Genomic DNA, 18,150 nt, shown 5'->3' on the forward strand with positions numbered 1-18,150 from the left:
GGAAATGGAAGAGGACTCTAAATGGAAAGACATTTCATGCTCATGGATTGCAAGAAAAAATATTGTTAATGTGTCTATATTATCCAAAATAATCTACACATTCAATGCAATCTCTATCAAAATATTACCAGCATTTTTCACAGAACTAGAACAAACAACCTTAAAATTTGTATGGAACCACAAAAGACCCCAGATAGCCAAAGCAACCTTGAAAATGGAAAGCAAAAGAGGCATCACAAATCTGGACTTCAAGTTATATTACAAAGCTGTATTGATCAAAACAGTATGGTACTGGCACAAAATTAGACAAACAGATCAATAGAACAGAATAATAATCTCAAAAATGAGCCCACAACTATATGATGAATGAATCAATGAAGCAGAAAAGAATATTGAATGGAAAAAAGACAATCTCTTCAACAAAACTGGCTAGCAACATGCAAAAGAATGACCCTGTACAACTTTCTTACACTATACACAAAAATAAATTCTTAATGGATTAAAGACTTAAATATGAGACATGAAACCATAAAAATATTAGAAAGAACACATGCAATATCTTCTCTGACACAGGCGGTAGCAACTTATTTCTAGATGTGTCTCCTTAGGAAACAACAGCATATGTAATTCCTGGGACAACATCAAAGTAAAAAGCTTCTGTATAGCAAAGAAAATTATTCAAAAAATCTAAAAGCAACATACGCAATGGGAGAAGTTATTTGCAAATGACAACCTCATAAAAGGTTAGTACCTAAAATATATAAATAACTTGTAAAACCAAATGCTCCAAGAACAAATAATTTAATTTAAAAATGACAGAAAGCATAAATATACATTTCTCCAAAGATATACAGATGGCCAACAGACACACGAAAAGATGCTCAACATCAATCACCATCAGGGAAATGCAAAATCAAAACTGCAATGAGATATCACTTCACTTCTGTCAGAATGGCTAAAATCAACACAAGAAATAACAGGTGTTGATGAGGATGGACAAAAAGGGTAACCCTTTTGCACTGTTGGTAGGAATGCAAACTGGTACAGCCAGCAGAGAAAATAGTATGTTGAACATATTACTATCCTCTGATCCAACAATTGTACTACTAGATATTTACCCATTAATACAAAAATACTAATTCAAAGGGATACATGCACTCAAGTGTTTATAGAAGCATTAACTACAATAGCCAACTTATTAAAACAGCCCAAGTGTCAATCGACTGATGAATGGATAAAAAAGGTGTGATATAGAATATTACCATAGAATATTACTCAGACATAAAACAGAATGAAATCTTGCCATTTGCAATGACATGGATAGAACTAGAGTATATTGTGCTAAACGAAATAAGTCAGAGAAAGACAAATACCATATGATTTTACTCATACATGGAATCTCAGAAACATAAAAAATGACCAAGGGGGTAAAAAAGAGAGAGGCAAACCAATAAACAGTTCTCTATAGAGAACTAACTGACGGTTAACAGACAGGACATGGATGGGGGCAGGGGGATGTATTAAATAAGCAATTGGAATTAAGTAGTATACTTGTGATGAAGACCAGGTGATGTATGGAAGTGTTGAATCTCTATATTGTATACCTCATAGTAAACTTACACTCTATGTTAACTAAGTGGAATTAAATAAAATCTTCAACTAATAAACAAACAAATAAATAAACAAATACCTAAGAATAAACTTAAGAATTTAGGTGGGGCAGCCTGGTGACTCGGTCGATTGAGCATCTGACTCTGTTATTTTTATAGAATAGCTGTGTTATCTTTTTTTTTAAATACTTGTATTTTATTTTTGAAAGAGAAAGAGAGCATGAATGGTGGAGAGACTGAGAGAGAGGGAAACACAGAATCCCAAGCAGGATCCAGGCTCTGAATTGTGAGTACAGAGCCCAACACAGGGCTCAAACTTATGGACTGTAAGATCATGACCTGAGCCAAAGTCGAATGCTTAACCAATAAAATGTATGTATGTATGTATGTACCTAATTTAAGTTAGTTAACGTACAGTGTAATCTTGGTTTCAGGAATAGAACCGAGTGATTCATCTCTTACATATGACACTCAGTGTTCATCCCAAAAAGTGCCCTCTTTAATACCTACCACCCATTTACCCCATCCAACTCCCCTCCAGCAACCCTCAGTTTGTCTCTGTATTTAAGAGTCTCTTATGGTTTGCCCCCCTCTCTGTTTTTATCTTATTTTTCCTTCCATCCCCCTGTGTTCATCTGTTGTGTTTCTCAAATTCCACATATGAATAAAATCATATGACATGTCTTTCTCTGACTCATCATAATATCTTCTAGTTTCATCCATGTTGTTGCAAAAGGCAATTATTTCATTCTTTTTGATCATCAAGTTGTATTCCATTGTGTGTGTGTGTGTGTCACATCTTTATCCATTCATCAAAATAAATAAATTAACTTAAAAAAGAAGAATTGAGGTGAATGAATTGTTCTACAAAAAGTATAACACACTGATGAATGGAATTGAAGATGACACAAACAGAAAGATGTCCCATGTTTCTGTGTTCAAAAAACCAATACTGTTAAAATGTCCTTAGCAAAGCAGTCTGCAGGCTCAATGAAATTTCTGTCAAAATACCAACAATATTCTTCACAGAACTAGAAAAAATGATTCTAAAAATTTTTAGAACCACAAATTAGCTCAAAGCCAAAGCAATTTTGAGAAAGTTGAACAAAGCTAAAGGTACCCTAATCCCAGATTTCAAGATATACCACAAAGCTGTAGTAATAAAAACAATATGATATTGGCATAAAATAGACACACAGGTCATTGGAACAGAATAAATAGCCTATAAATAAACCCTTGCTTTTATGGTCAGTTAATCTATGACAAAAGAGACAAGAATATACAATGGGAAAAAGACAATCTCTTCAACAAATAGTTCTGGGAAAACTGGGCAGCTACATTCAAAAGAATGAAAGTGGACCACTTTCTTACACCATACCAAAAAAAAAAACAAACAAAAACAAAACAAAAACAAAAAAAAAAAACCACAGNAAGGCCTAAACATGAGATCTGAAACCATAAAAATCCCAGAGGAAAACTTGGGCAGCTATTTCTTTGGCAGCAACCATAGAAATCTTTTTCTAGAAATATATTCTTTGGCAAGGGTAACAGAAATTAAAGTAAATTATTGGGACTACACCAAAATAAAAAGCTTTTGCACAGTGAAGGATACCATAAACCAAAGAAAAAGAAATCTAGTGAATGGAAAAATATATTTGCAAATGATGTGTCAGATAAGTGTTTAATATCCAAAATACATAAAGAACTTATACAACTCAACACTAATAATAATAATAATAATAATACTTCGATTAAAAATGGGCAGAGAACCTGAATAGATATTTTAAGGATATACGGATGGCCAACAAACACATGAAAAGGTACTCAGCATTATTAATCATCAGGGAAAAGCGAATTAAAATCACAATGAGGTATCACTTTACACCTGTCAAAATGGCTAAAATCAAAACCATAAGAAATAACAAGTGTTGATAGGAATATGCAGTAAAAGTAACCCTCGTCATTGTTGGTAAATTGGTGCAGATACTGTAGAAAACAGTATTGAGATTCCTCAAAAAATTAAAAATAGAATTATCATACGATCTAGTAATTCCACTAGTGGGTAGTTACCAATAGAAAACAAAATATTTTTGCAGCATTATTTACAATGTTTATACTTTGTTTATTGCTTATTGTTAATTCTTACGTTTATTGGGACATTAATTACAGTAGCCCAGAAATGGAAGTACTTCAAGTGCCCATGCAAATATGAATGGATACACACACATAATGGAGGATTAGCCATAAAAAAAAAGAGTAATATCTTGGGGTGCCTGGGTGGCTCAGTTGGTTAATCGTCCGATTTCGGCTCAGGTCATGATCTCAAGTCTCATGAGTTCAAACCCCATGTTGAGCTCTGTGATGACAGCTCAGAGCCTGGAGCCTGCTTTAATTTCTGTGTCTCCCTCTCTCTCTACCCCTCCCCTGCTTGTGCTCTCTCCCTCTCTCTCTCAAAAATAAATAAACTTTAAGAAAATTTAGGGGCGCCTGGATGGCTCAGTCAGTTAAGTATCTGACTTCAGCTCAGGTCATAATATCGCATTTGGTGAATTCCAGCCCCATAATGGTCTGTGGGATGACAACTCAGAGCCTGGAGCCTGCTTTGGATTCTGTCTCCCTCTCTCTCTGCCTCTTTTCCACTCACAATCTATCTTTCTGTCTCTCTCTCAAAGATAAATAAACATTAAATTTTTTTAATTAAAAAATGAGTAATATCTTGAGACTCTGATAGACAGGTAAAATGGAATGGATAACTGGACATATGAATGGACTGGGAAGGAAGCATTATGGGTGGAGGGAGCACCCCATGATTTCCATCAGAGCCACCAAAATCCATTTCCAATATAACTCCTAGCTAAATAAGAGAACTGGACCTCTGCAGATCAGCAGCTTTAAGTGTGTCCTGGATTACCACCCATGAGCCGTTTCTGACTGTTTTGGAGCCTCTACTAGATTTAGTATTGTAAAATTATTAACCAAATATCCAAGCCTGTGTTGAACAAGACAAGCTGGGTCAAGCCTTTGAAGATGCTTTTGAGGTCCTGAGGCAACATTCAATCAGAGATCTTCAGTACTCCCCAGATTACAAAAATTACCTGGCTTTCCATCCCTCCTCATCAGGGAAATACAAATCAAAACCACACTGAGATACCACCTCACGCCAGTCAGAGTGGCTAAAATGANAGAGGAAATTCCAACTGCTATGGTGTACTGCCTACAGAGGAATCTGTCTATAATTGGAGAACAGTAATAAGGAGTGCTGTGGTCCTCTATTGTGAAGGAAATATTCATCAGTCTCTGTCCAACATCCCTGAAAACCAACTGGTACAACCTGCTGTTCTCCATTGAAAGGGAGGGAAAGGCAGGAAGAAGCTCCCACTGTTCGAATACCTTCATGAATCCCTGTGTAATCCTGAGATGACATCTTGTATACAGTGGGTAAATAAAACCAAAGGCATCTTTCAGTTTATGTCAAAAAAAAATTGCCCCACTTTGGGGAAAAAGAAAAAGCAACCAGAAGACCATGACTTACCAGAAAATGGCCAGAGCATTGAAGAATTATGGAAGAACTAGGGAAATCACCAAAATCCAGAGAAAGCTAACTTACCAATTCAGTGAAGCCAATCTCCAAAGACACTCTCCATCTTATTTCTTAGAAAAAGAGATCTTCTACTCACTGTATGTTCAGCTTGAGCAAGGCTTTCTCAGCTTCAGTAACTGGAATGCAAATTATAATTGTTCATATGCCGAGTACCATGAGCTAAACCACTCTGACTGGTAAGAAGTCCCTACCAATTTCAGGATTTTTTTCTCTTAAAGCAAACACTGAAGAGGAAAAAACAATTAACTTCATTGTTTCTATTTTTTATTAAATAGCATGTAATGTCTACAGAGTTGGTAAAATATCTTCCAGCAAATAAGTTAGATGATCAAGTCACATTTAAAGGTATGGACTAACCGTCCTTGCTCTTATTGTTGCCTATGCAATACTTCTAGATAAACAATGCTAATAGAGATAATTTGACTCATATTGATTTAAACGTTGCTTTCCTGTCATACACTCAGGTAAAAAAAAAATCATTCAACATGTATCTGATAGCTTTAGAGACAAAACAAAATAATTGCATATGATAGTCTTCATGCTACACTCATGACTTCAAAAACTGTTTTTTCTCTGCACTTCAGACCTCATGGTCTGTAAACCTGTGGTGCTAAAGAAATTATTTAAGGAAAATGCCACCTACTTTAATAATAATAGAGCACCAAAGTTTATACTTCCCACAAATCATTTTCTGGGGTTTCACCCCTAGGGTAGATCCAGGAGCTAACATTTCTTGCTATCCTGCTACTCGGCCACAGGGAGGTGCTCTTGCCTTGTTATCTCTTTAGACCAACGTTGGAACCTGACCTCTTTCTTTAAAGTAGCCCAGCTAAGACCAGAGTGAAACAATTGAAAGAAAAAAAAAAAAAAGAAATGAAAACAGACTGTGATAAAGAACAGAGACTAGCGAACAAATACAAAGAGGAACCATGATTTAGACAGTCTGACTTGAAATCTATGGTTTATTCTCAACATCCCATCAGGAACGAAGAAGAAAGAAACCCTGGGAAGAAACGCTGTTTCATACTTCCTGCTTGGCAGGTTCATACATACCCCGTATGTATTACCATTACACAAGAGAGCTTCCTAGACTACATAGGCCATCTTCAGTCCAGGCCAAGAGGGTCCAGCTAGCAGGCCAAGAGCTCCCAAGAGCTTACCCTACTTGATTTTTATCCCTTTTTATTTGTGTCCTTTTGGTGCCCTTCATCCCTCATGGATTCTAAAGAAAGAACATGGCAGACCCGGAGTGACTAAATGAAAGCTAACAATATCTCCCTTCTCCACATGTAGTCTGAGCCTCTGTTATAGGCTGAATGTTTGTGTCCTCCCAAAAATCATGTTGAAACCTAATCTCCAATATGATGGTATTTGGAGGCAGGTCTTTGGAAGGTAATTAGGTCAGAGGGTGGAGCTTTGAAGAGTGGGATTAGTGCCTTATAAAAGAGCTCCAGAGAGCTCCCTTGCCCCTGCTGCTTTGTGAGGACACATGAATGGCCTCCCATGAACCAGGAAACAGGCTCTCACCAGACACTGAAGGTGCTGGCACCTTGATCTTGGACTTCCCAGCTTCCTGAACTCTGAGAAATAAATTTCTGTTGTTTGTACGCCCCTCTCAACCCCAAGAAAAGAGTAATATTTTGCCATTTGTAACACTATGGATGACCTCAAGAATATAATGCTAGTTAAATAAGTCAGCCAGAGAGAAACAAATAACATATTATTTCACTGCTGTGTGGATTTTTACAAACAAAACAACATAAAAAGAGAGAAAAAAGAGACAAGCAAAAAAGCATACTTTTTTTTCTATCACACTTTATTGTCAAGTTGGTTTCCATATAATACACAGTGCTCATCCCAGCGAGTGCCCTCCTCCTTGTCGATCAACCCCCTTCCACTCTCCCCAGCCCCATCAGCCCTCAGTTTATTCTCAGTATTCAAGAGTCTCTCATGGTTTGCCTCCCTCTCGATCCTCAACTATTTTACCCCTTTTTCACCCCCATAGTCCTCTGTTAAGTTTCTCCTGTTCCACTTATAAGTGAAAACATATGGTATCTATCTTTCTTGGCCTAACTTATTTCGCTCAGCCTAACACCCTCGAATTTCATCCAAGTTGCTACAAATGGCCAGATTTCATTCTTTCTCATTACCGCGTAGTATTCCATTGTGTATATAAACCAAATCTTTTTGAAACATTCTTTAGTTGATGGACATTTAGGCTCTTTCCATGTTTTAGCTATTGTTGAGAGTGCTGCTATGAACATTGGGGTACATGTGTCCCTATGCATCAGCACTCCTGTATCCCTTGGATAAATTCCCAGAAGTGCTATGCTTGGGTCATATGAGAGTTATAGTGTTAATTTTTTGAAGAATCTCCACACTGTTTTCCAGAGGGGCTGTACCAGTTTACATTCCCACCAACAGCGTAGGAGGGTGCCCGTTTCTCCACATCTTCGCCAGCATCTANTGTTATCTTTTCCCATTCAGTCGGTTGCCTATTAGTTGTATTGATTGTTTCTCTTGCTGCGCAGATATTTTTATCTTGATGATGTCCCAATAGTTCATTTTTGCTCTTGATTCCCTCAGATTTGAGGATGTGTCATATAAGAAATTGCTGTGGTTGAGGTCAAGGAGGTTGCTACCTGCTTACTCCTCTAGGGTTTTGATGGATTCAGGTCCTTTATCCATTTTGAGTTTATTTTTGTGTATGGTGTAAGAAAGTGATTCAGTTTCATTATTTTGCATGTTGCTGTCCATTTCCCCAACACCATCTGTTAAAGAAGGTGTCATTTTTCCCTTGGATACTCTTCCCCGCTTTGTCAAATATTAATTGGCCATACATTTGTGGGTTGAATTCTGAGTTCTCTGTTCTATTCCATTGGTCTGTGTCTGTTTTTGTGCCAATACTATACTGTCTTGATGATGACAGCTTTGTAGTAGAGGCTAAAGTCTGGGATGGTGATACCTCCCGTTTTGGTTTTATTTTTCAGTATTACTTTGGCTATTCAGGGTCTTTTGTGGTTCCATACAAATTTTAGGATAGTTTGTTCTAGTTTTGAGAAGAATGCTGGTGCAATTTTGATTGAGATTGCATTGAATGTGTAGATTGCTTTGGGTAGTAATGACATCTTAACTATATTTATTCTTCCAATCCATGAGCATGGAATGTTTTTCCATTTCTTTGTGTCTCCTTCAATTTCCTTCATAAGTTTTCTATAGGTTTCGTCATACAGAAGTCTTATATCTTTGGTTAGGTTTACTGCTAGGTATTTTATGTTTTTTTGTGCAATTGTGAATGGGATCAGTTTCTTGATTTCTCGTCTGTTGCTTCATTGTTGGTGTATAAAAATGGAACTGATTTCTGTACGTTGATTTTCTACCCTGCAACTTTGCTGAATTAGTGGATTAGTTCTAGTAAGCTTCTGGTAGAGTTTGTTGGGTTTTCTATGTAGAGCATCATGTCATCTGTGAAAAGTGAACGTTTGACTTCTTCTTTGCCAATTCTGATGCCTTTTCTTTCCTTTTGTTGTCTGATGGCTGGTGCTAGGACTTCCAGCACTATGTGAAACAACAGTGGTGAGAGTGGACATCCCTGTCGTGTTCCTGATCTTGGGGAAAGCTTAAGGTTTTCCCCATTGAGAACGATGTTAGCTGACAGCTTCTCATAGATGGCTTTTATGATGTTTAAGTAAGCTCCTTTTATCCCAACTTTCTCAAGGGTCTTTATTAAGAAGGAATGCCGTATTTTTTCAAATGCCTTTTCTGCGTCTATGAACAGGATCATATGGCTTCTATCTTTTCTTTTGTTGATGTGATGTATCACATTGATTGATTTGGGAATATTGAACCAGCCCTGTAACCCAGGAATGAATCCCCCTTGATCATGGTGGATAATTATATGTGCTGCTGGATTCGATTTGCAAGTATCTTGTTGAGGATTTTTGCATCCTTATTCATCCAGGATATTGGTCTATAGTTCTCTTTTTTGCTGGGTCTCTGTCTGGTTTGGGATTCAAAGTGATGCTGGCTTCATAAAATGAGTCCGGAAGTTTTCCTTCGAATTCTATTTTTTGGAATAGCTTCAGAAGAATGGGTATTAATTCTGATTTAAATTTCTGATATAATTCCCCAGGGAAGCCATCTGGCTGAGGGTTCTTATTTGTTGGGAGAGTTTTTAATAACTGATTCCATTTTTTCACTAGTTATGGGTCTCTTCAGATTTTCTATCTCTTCCCGTGTGAATTTTGGTAGTGAATGTGTGTTTAGGAATTTGTCCATTTCTTTAGGTTTTCCAGTTTGTTGGCATATAATTTTCTTAGTATTCACTAATAATTGCTTGTGTTTCTGAGGTATTGGTTGTAATAAATCCATTTTCATTCATGATTCTTTCTATTTGGATGCTCTGTCTCTCTCTTTCTTTCTTGAGAAGCCTGGGTAGAGGTTTGTCAATTTTGTGTATTTTTTCAGAAAACCAACTCTTGGTTTCATTGGTCTGTGGAACTANTTTTATTACTTTTCTTCTCCTACTCAGTTTAGGGTGCTCTTATTGCTCTGCTTCTAGCTCCTTTAGGTGCATTGTTATATTTTTTATTTGCGCTTTTTCTAGTTTCTTGAAATAAGCCTGGAGTCCAGTGTTCTTTCCTCTTAGGACTGCCTCTGCAGCATCCCAAAGAGTTTGGATTTTTTAATTTTAATTTTTATTTGTTTCCATATATTTTTAAATTTATTCTCTAATTGCCTGATAGGCCCATTTGTTCTTTAGTACGGTATTCAACCTTCTTGTTTTTGGAGGTTTTCCAGACTTTTTCCTGTGATTGATTTTAAGTTTCAAAGTATTGTGATCTGAAAGTGTTCATGGTATGATCTCAATTCTTTTATATTTACTGAGGGCTGCTTTATGACCCATTATGTGATCTATCTTGGTGAATGTACCATGTGCACTTGAAAAGAATGTGAATTCCCTAGCCTCAGGATGTAGAGTTCTAAATATATCTGTCTAATCCAACTGGTCCAATATGTCGTTCATATCCATTGTTTCTTTAGTGATTTTCTGTCTAGTTAATCTATCCGTTGCTGTTAATGGTGTATTAAAATCCCCTACTATCAGCACATTCTTATCAATAATATTGTTTCTGTTTGTGATTAATTGGTTTATGTATTTGGGTGCTTCCGTATACAATGCATAGACATGTATAATTGTTAGCTTTTCCTGATGGATAGGCCCTGTAATCATTATATAATGCCCTTCTTCATCCCTTGTTACTGCCTTTACTTTAAAATCCAGTTTGTCTGATGTAAGTATGGCTACTCCAGCTTTCTTTTGACTTCCAGTAGCATGATAGATATTTTTCCATCCCGTTACTTTCAATCTGAAGGTGTCCCCAGATCTAAAATGAGTCTCTTGTAGCTAGCAAATAGATGGATTTTTTTTATCCGTTCTGCTACCCTATGTCTCTTGATTGGAGCATTTAGTCCATTTACATTCAGTGTTATTATTGAAAAATATGGGTTTAGAATCAGCATGTTCTTTGTAGGATTTATACTTGTGGTGGTGTCTCTGGTACCTTGTGTTCTTTGCAACATTTCCCTCATAGTGTCCCCCTTAGGATTTCTTGTCGGGCTGGCTTAGTGGTAATGAATTCTTTCAATTTTTGTTTCTTTGGGAAGACCTTTATCTCTCCTTCTATTCTGAATGACAGACTTGCTGGATAGAGGATTCTTGGCTGCACATTTTTTCTGTTCATCACACTGAAGATTTCCTGCCATTCCTTACTGGCCTGCCACATTTCAGTAGATAGGTCTGTTACTACTCTGAAATGTCCCCCTTTGTATGTTAGGGCCCTTGTATCCCTAGCTGCTTTCAGAATTCTCTCTTTGTCCTTATATTTTGCCATTTGCGCTATGATATGTCATGTAGAAGATCGATTCAGGTTATGTCTGAGGGGAGTTCTCTGTGCCTCTTGGATTTCAATGTCTTTTTCCTTCCCCAGATTGGGGAAGTTCTCTGCTCTAATTTGTTCAAGGACTTCTTCAGCGCCCTTCCTTCTCTCTTCCAATTCTGGAATTCCTATGATAGGGATATTGTTCCCTTTGATTTTATCTCTCAGTCCTTGAACTCTCCTTTTTTGCTCCTGGATCTGTTTATCTCTCTTTTTCTCAGCTTCCTCTTTTTCTATAATTGTGTCTTCTAATTCACCTATTCTCCTCTCTACCTCTTCAATCCATACATTGGACACCTCCATTTTATTATGCACCTCATTTATAGCATTTTTAAATTAATCAAAACTATTTTAAGCTCCATAGTCTTTGTAGCAATAGTTTCTTTGCTGTCTTCCATGCCTTTTTTAAGCCCAGCGATTAATTTTATGACTATTGTTCTAAATTTTTGTTCAGTTATATTGCTTTTATCTGTTTTGAGCAGTTTTTTAGCTGTCATTTTTTTCCTGGAATTTCTTTAGAAGAAAGTTCTTCTGTTTCCATTTTAGCTAGCTTTCTGTATCTTGTGAGTTTTAAAAGCTTGTTATAAGCTCTGCACCTGCGAGTACTGCTATATTAAAAAAGGTTCATTGACTGTCCAGGGCCTGTCCTTTCAGGAAGTGTTCTTTGAATGGTGTCTCCTGGTCTCTCTTGTTGACAGTTTAATCATTTTATTTCCCTACTCATAGTGGTATTCGGGACTCTCCACCATGTGTACTTTGGCTTGTTTCTTGAGGTATCCCTATGAGGTTGACTTCTTTGTGGACGCTGTCTCTTTTCTTCTCAAACACCTGTGTTTCAGTGTCCTATGGCTTCACGCCTTCTCTGTTTGAGAGTTGGGGGTGAGCAAAATGTACGGAGCTCCCTACTTCTCCACCATCCTACCTCTCTCCCTATCTGGAATTTTAAAAAGCCTCACAGGAAAAATCAACTACAGCTCACCTCTCTCCAATTATCTTCTCTTTAGAATCTGTGTGAAGAGCATTCACAAAGTCCATATGACATAAGTCCTACTGTTATCCCATGTTATTGAGAAGAAACTTGGTGAGCAAGACAGATATTTCCTTGATTTTAAAGCCTTAAATTATTTCCAGTCCCTGATGCTTATAAAAATGTGAATTTATAGTTTTCTTTTTTTTTCTAGCTGTTTTGGTAAGAAGATTGATTTGTTACCAGTTAGCTATACTACCAATAATTTGAACTCATTGAAAATTTTTGACAGAGGAATGACTTCATATGACTTACATTTAAAAGATGTAAGTCTTTTACATTCTTTTTTAACTTGTAATTGAATTAACAAGCTATTATATAGTGTTCCACATGCACAAAATAATGATTCAAAGATTTGAAACATTTCTCTCTAATCAAGGTAAGTTTACTCTTAATCTATTTTATTTATTTCACCCATTTCTTCAGCCACCTCCCACATGGCAATCACCGCTTTCTTCTCTGTATTTGAGTCTCTTTCTCTTCTTTGTTTTCTTTCTTAAATTCTACATGATTGAAATTATATAGTATTTCTCTTCCTCTGTCTTATTTCACTTAGCATAATACCCTTTAGGTACATCCGTTTTGCTGCAAATGACAATATTTCATTCTTTTTTATAGTTGAGTAATAATTCAGTGATTGGATCACATATTCCTTATTCATTCATCTATTGATGGACACTTGTGTTGCTTCCATATATTGGCTATTGTAAATTATGTTGCAAGAGAAAAAAAATATGGGAGGTTGGGAAGATGGTGAAATAGGAGGCCCCTAAGCATACCTCATCCCATTGGTACAACCAGATAACACTCACATTAGTGTAAATAATTCAGAAAATGATCCAAAGGCCGGAAGAACAAACTTCACAACTAAAGGTAGAGAAGAGACTACATTAAAGAAGGTAGAAAATGTGGAGATGGAGTTTGGGGGCAAAATAGACCATGGCTCTGTGCAGTCAGGAGGGAGCAGAGGAGCTGCTATCACATCAAGGAGCCCACACAGGGAAGATGAGTCTCTGTAATATTTGGCTTTGAAAGTGAGAGGGGCCAAATTCCATAAGTTCTTGAAACCAGCCATACATAAAATCTGGAATTTTAAAAATCAGCAGGCTCAGCTCTGGAAGAGCCCAGAGGGTGTTAAGAAGCTGAGTCCTTGCCCTTAAAGAGACAGCATGACAAATAGCTCATGCATATGACAGCACAGAACCAACAGTTTGAAAAACTCCTGGGAAATATGACAAGGAGAGTTATTGACTCATTTCAGAGTGTGTCCAGAGTGGCAAGGATCATAGGGAGATCACTTCATGAACAAAGGAATTGAAAGATGCCATTTCCCTCCTCTGCCTTCAGCATAAACAGAAACCCACCTGTGGAAGCCAGAGTGGTGCTGACACTCAATACCTAACTTGCTTACAAGCCCTGCCCCAATTACTTTGGTGGATATGACCTTTCCACTCTCACTTGCTTTAGTTCTAGGGCTTCAGGTCCCTTCGCCCAGAAGACCAGAGCAAACTCCCACCAACATCACATCTCCCAACCCACACATTTTTCTGGGCCTCAGTTCCAGTGGTAGTGGTGGTGGCAGATCTCATTTCACAAGCAGACCAAGGCACAAGAGGTTAAAATGCACCCAACCTCTGCTGCAGACCAAACACAGCTCATAACAAGCAAAGAGAGCCATGGCAGATGATTGGACTAAAGGAAAAGTTGGCCAGAACACAACAGCAGAGCGCATGCAACACACACAGGGACACTCACTAAGAGGCCAGGCCCTGGGGAAAGGTGACACTGAACTACAGGGAACTATAGGATCTTTTCTTCATAAGACCATTGCTTTCTAGTGCAGAAGACATTTCTGACTTTCATAACAGAGAGAAACAGACACAGGGAGTTAGACAAAATGAAGAGACAATGGAATATATCCCAAATGAAAGAGCAGGAGGAAACCACAATAAGAGACCTAAGCGGAACAGATATAAGTAATAAGCCAGATAGAGAATTACAGTAATGACCTTAGATACTCACTGGACTTGAGAAAAGAGTGGAGAAAAAAAAAGAGTTGAGGACATAAGTGAGGCCTTTAACAGAAGATCTTAAAAAATCAGGAGGATTAGAAAGAACTTAAAGAAGGACCATGGGGGAGAAAAAGGGGGAAAATTGTGGGGGAGAGGGAGGGAGGCAAACCATGAAAGANAGAAAAAAAAAACAGAGATGAAGCACAGAATAAAATAAATTAAAAATACATATGACAAAATAAATAGCAGGCTACCAGATGCAGAAGAATGAATTAATGACCTGAAAGACAAAGTAATGGAAATTATTCATGCTGAGCCAATGAGAGAAAAAAGAATTGTGTGAAAGGAGAATAGCTTTAGGAACACAGTGACTCCATCAAGCATAATAACATTCATATTATATGGATCCCAGAAGAAGAAAAGAATTGGGGGCTAGAAAAATTATTTGAAGAAATAATAGCTCAAAACTTCCTTAATCCAGTGAAGGAAACAGATCCAGATGCAGGAGGCACAGAGGTTCCCCAACAAAATCAACCCAAGGAAGTACACACTAAGGCATATAGTAATTAAAATGGCAAAAGGTAATGATAAAGAGAGAATTTTAAAATCTAAGAGAGAAGTTTATAGCAACACAGACCTGTGACAACAAGCAAGAAAAATCTCAAACAACCTAACTTTAAACATAAAGGAGCTAAAAAATATGAAAAAACAGAATCTGAAATCACCAGAAGAAAGGAAATAATAAAGATTAGAGCAGAAATAAATGTTATAGAAACTAAAAACAAAAACAAACCAAAAACAGATTGATGAAACCAGAAGGTGATTCTTTGAAAAAAATCAACAAAATTTATAATCCTCTAACCAGACTCATCAAAAAGAAAGAATAGTCAAATAAACAAAATCACAAATAAGAGAGAAGAAACAAACACCACGACCACAAGAAATAAAAACAATTGTAAAGAATATTATAAAAAATTATATGCCAACAAATTGGACAACCTACAAGAAATGCACAAATTCCTAGAAACTTATAACTTACCAAAACCGAAGTAGGAAGAAACAGAAAATTTGAATAGATTTATTACCAGCAACGAAATTGAATCAGTAATAAAAAAAGCTCCCAACAAAATCCAACAGCAGACAGTGTCACAGGCAAATCCTATGAAACATTAAGAAAAAAAAAAGTTAGTTCTTATTATTCTTACTCTATTCCAAACAAACAAATAAAATTAAAAAAAAAAAAACCAAGAGGAGTCTTCTGATTTGCTCATTTTAGCCACTCTGACTGTCATGAAGTGGTATCTCAGTGGGGCTTTGATTTGTATTTCCCTGATGAGGAGGGATGCTGAGCATCGTTTCATGTGTCTGTTGGCCATGTGGATGTCCTCTTTAGAGAACTGTCTGTTCATATCTTCTGCCCATTTCTTCACTGGATTGTTTGTTTTTCAGGTGTGGAGTTTGGTGACTTCCTTANCAAGAGGAAAGAAAGCTACAAAGTTCATTCTATGAGGTCAGCATTACTCTGATATCAAAACCAGATAAACATACCACAAAAAAAGAGTACAGGTCAATATCTCTGATGAACATAGATGCCAAAATCCAAAACAATATTAGAAAACTGAATTTAACAATATTTTTTTTAAAAAATCATTCACCACAATCAAGTAAGATTTACTGCAAGAATAAAAGTGTCGTTCAATTATTTGCAAACCAATCAAATACAGTAACAAAAGGATAAAAACCATGTGGAGATCTCAATAGATGCAGAAAAAGTGTTTGGTCGATTATAACATCCATTCATGATTGAAAAAATAAAGCTCTCAACAAAATAGGTTTAGGAAGGGTTGCCTGGGTTGCTCAGTTGGTTAAGCCTCCAACTTTGACTCAGGTCATGATTTCAGGGTTCTTGAGTTCAAGCCCCACACAAAGGCTGTGCTGTCAGCACAGAGCCTGCTTCAAGATCCTCTGTTTCTCTCTCTCTCTCTGTCCTCCTTTGTGCTCTCTCTTTCCCTCTCTGAAAAATAAATAAACATCCAAAAAATAAGTTGAGGAAGAATATACCACAACAAATAAAGGCCTGAAAAAACCCACAGTTAGTATCATACTCAATAATGAAAAACTGAGACCTTTACCTCTAAGATCAGGAACAAGGCAAGGATGTCCACTCTCACCACTTTTATTCAACATAGTACTAGAAGTCCTAGCCAGAGAAATCAGACAGCAAAAAGAAGTAACAGCCATCCAAATCAGCAAGAAAGAAATCAAACACATATTTGCAGATGATGTGATACTGTATATAGAAAATCCAAAAGGTTCCACCAAAAAACTATTACTGACAAACTAATTCAGTAAAGTCACAGGATACAAAATTAATATACAGAATTCTGTTGCATTTCCATACAGTGATAATGAAGTAGCAGAAATAGAAATTAAGAAAACAATCCCATACATAATTGCATCAAAAAGAATGGAATAGATAGGTATAAACTTATCCAATGGAATGAAAGACCTGTATTCTAAAAACTATACAAACTGGTTAAAGAAATTGAAGATGACATGAACAAATGGAAAGATATTCCAAGCTCATGGACTGGAAGAGCCAATATTATTAAAATGCTCATACTACACCAAAAAATATACAGATTTAATGTAAATCCCTTTCAAAATACCAACAATTTCCACATACATACAAAAAAAGTACTAACATGTATATGGACCCACAAAAGACCCTGAATAGCCAAAGCAATCTTGAGATCATGATCATGACCTGGGCCAAAGTTAGACAATTAACCAACTAAACCACCCAGGTGCCCCTCCAACCTCTTTTAGGTTAGGTTGGAACCATATGATTTTTTCATAAATGGTATGTTTTCTTGATTATTGAAGATATCTCAAATTAGCTCTAACTCCTTTTTTCCATGCAGCTATAACATTGGGGGCTACATGTTTTAGAGGGCTTAGGCAAAGTTTCAGAAGGGTTGCCTGACTCATATTAAATCTTATTAGCTTAAGCCACCCACATTTCAGAATTTATTACCACTGCATAGTCTATCCTACCCTAGCTGATATAGCATCTTCTAGGGGCAAAATATAAACAGTCTTGAGAAGTTATGATGTTCTAAGAAATATTCAGATCATTTTTAAATACATTACTTCATAAGGCCTTATTATAATTAGTTATTTCCCATTTGCAAGAAAAGGAATCCAAGCATTAGCAAGATTAAATAATTTCCCCAAGCTTACCCAGCAAGGAAAGTGGTAAAATCAGGATTTGAACCCAGGTAGTTTGTCTCTAGAATCCATATTCCATCTTAAGTTATGCAGAACTACTAAATTTAGGATAACTTTATGAATTTATAGCAACATCCTCTTTAATTTTTTTATTTTCTTTGTAGAAGTATGATAATAGAAAAATTATTGATATTATGTAACATTTAGTAACAACTTATTTTCCAGATTCTTCTCATTTAATGTTCACAAAATCCATATGACAAAAATCCTATTGTTATCTTAATGCTACTGAGATGTAAATTGGGTGAGCAAGAAAGACACTTTTGAATCTCAAAAATATTATTTATCTCTAAAGGTACTTTTTATGCTGAAGCTCTTGGTGCCACTGGAGATGCCAAGTTTTTCTATAAACATTTGACCAACATTAATACAGTTTTCTGATTACTTTCCCAAATATATTCTTTTCAAGGCTCATCAGGCCAAGAGTAAATATTTAGCACTATGTTGATACTCAGAACCTCAGGGATGTAGGACACTTTCTGTCCTGGGTCCAAAAAAATGGAAATAATGTCATCACCTATCTTGACTTCTTAGTAAGAAAGGACTATGAAAATACTTTGTGAATCAAAAAGTAATTTTCTTTCTAATTTATTTCCTTTGTCATTTTCTCTACTGTTGCCACATTCTATCTCTCACCCCATACATTCTCTATTTTTGTGTTGTACTCCTT

General features: G+C 36.5%; 1 pseudogene; it reads left to right on the forward strand.

Annotated features, from left to right (window-relative positions):
• The first annotated feature begins 992 nt into the window (after positions 1-992).
• LOC144225117 (transcription factor Spi-C-like) lies at positions 993-5,999 on the forward strand (annotated as a pseudogene).
• The last annotated feature ends 12,151 nt before the right edge of the window (positions 6,000-18,150 follow it).

Source organism: Crocuta crocuta, unplaced genomic scaffold (assembly GCF_008692635.1).
Source record: "Crocuta crocuta isolate KB4526 unplaced genomic scaffold, BGI_CrCroc_1.0 scaffold905, whole genome shotgun sequence".
Lineage (NCBI taxonomy): Eukaryota > Metazoa > Chordata > Mammalia > Carnivora > Hyaenidae > Crocuta > Crocuta crocuta.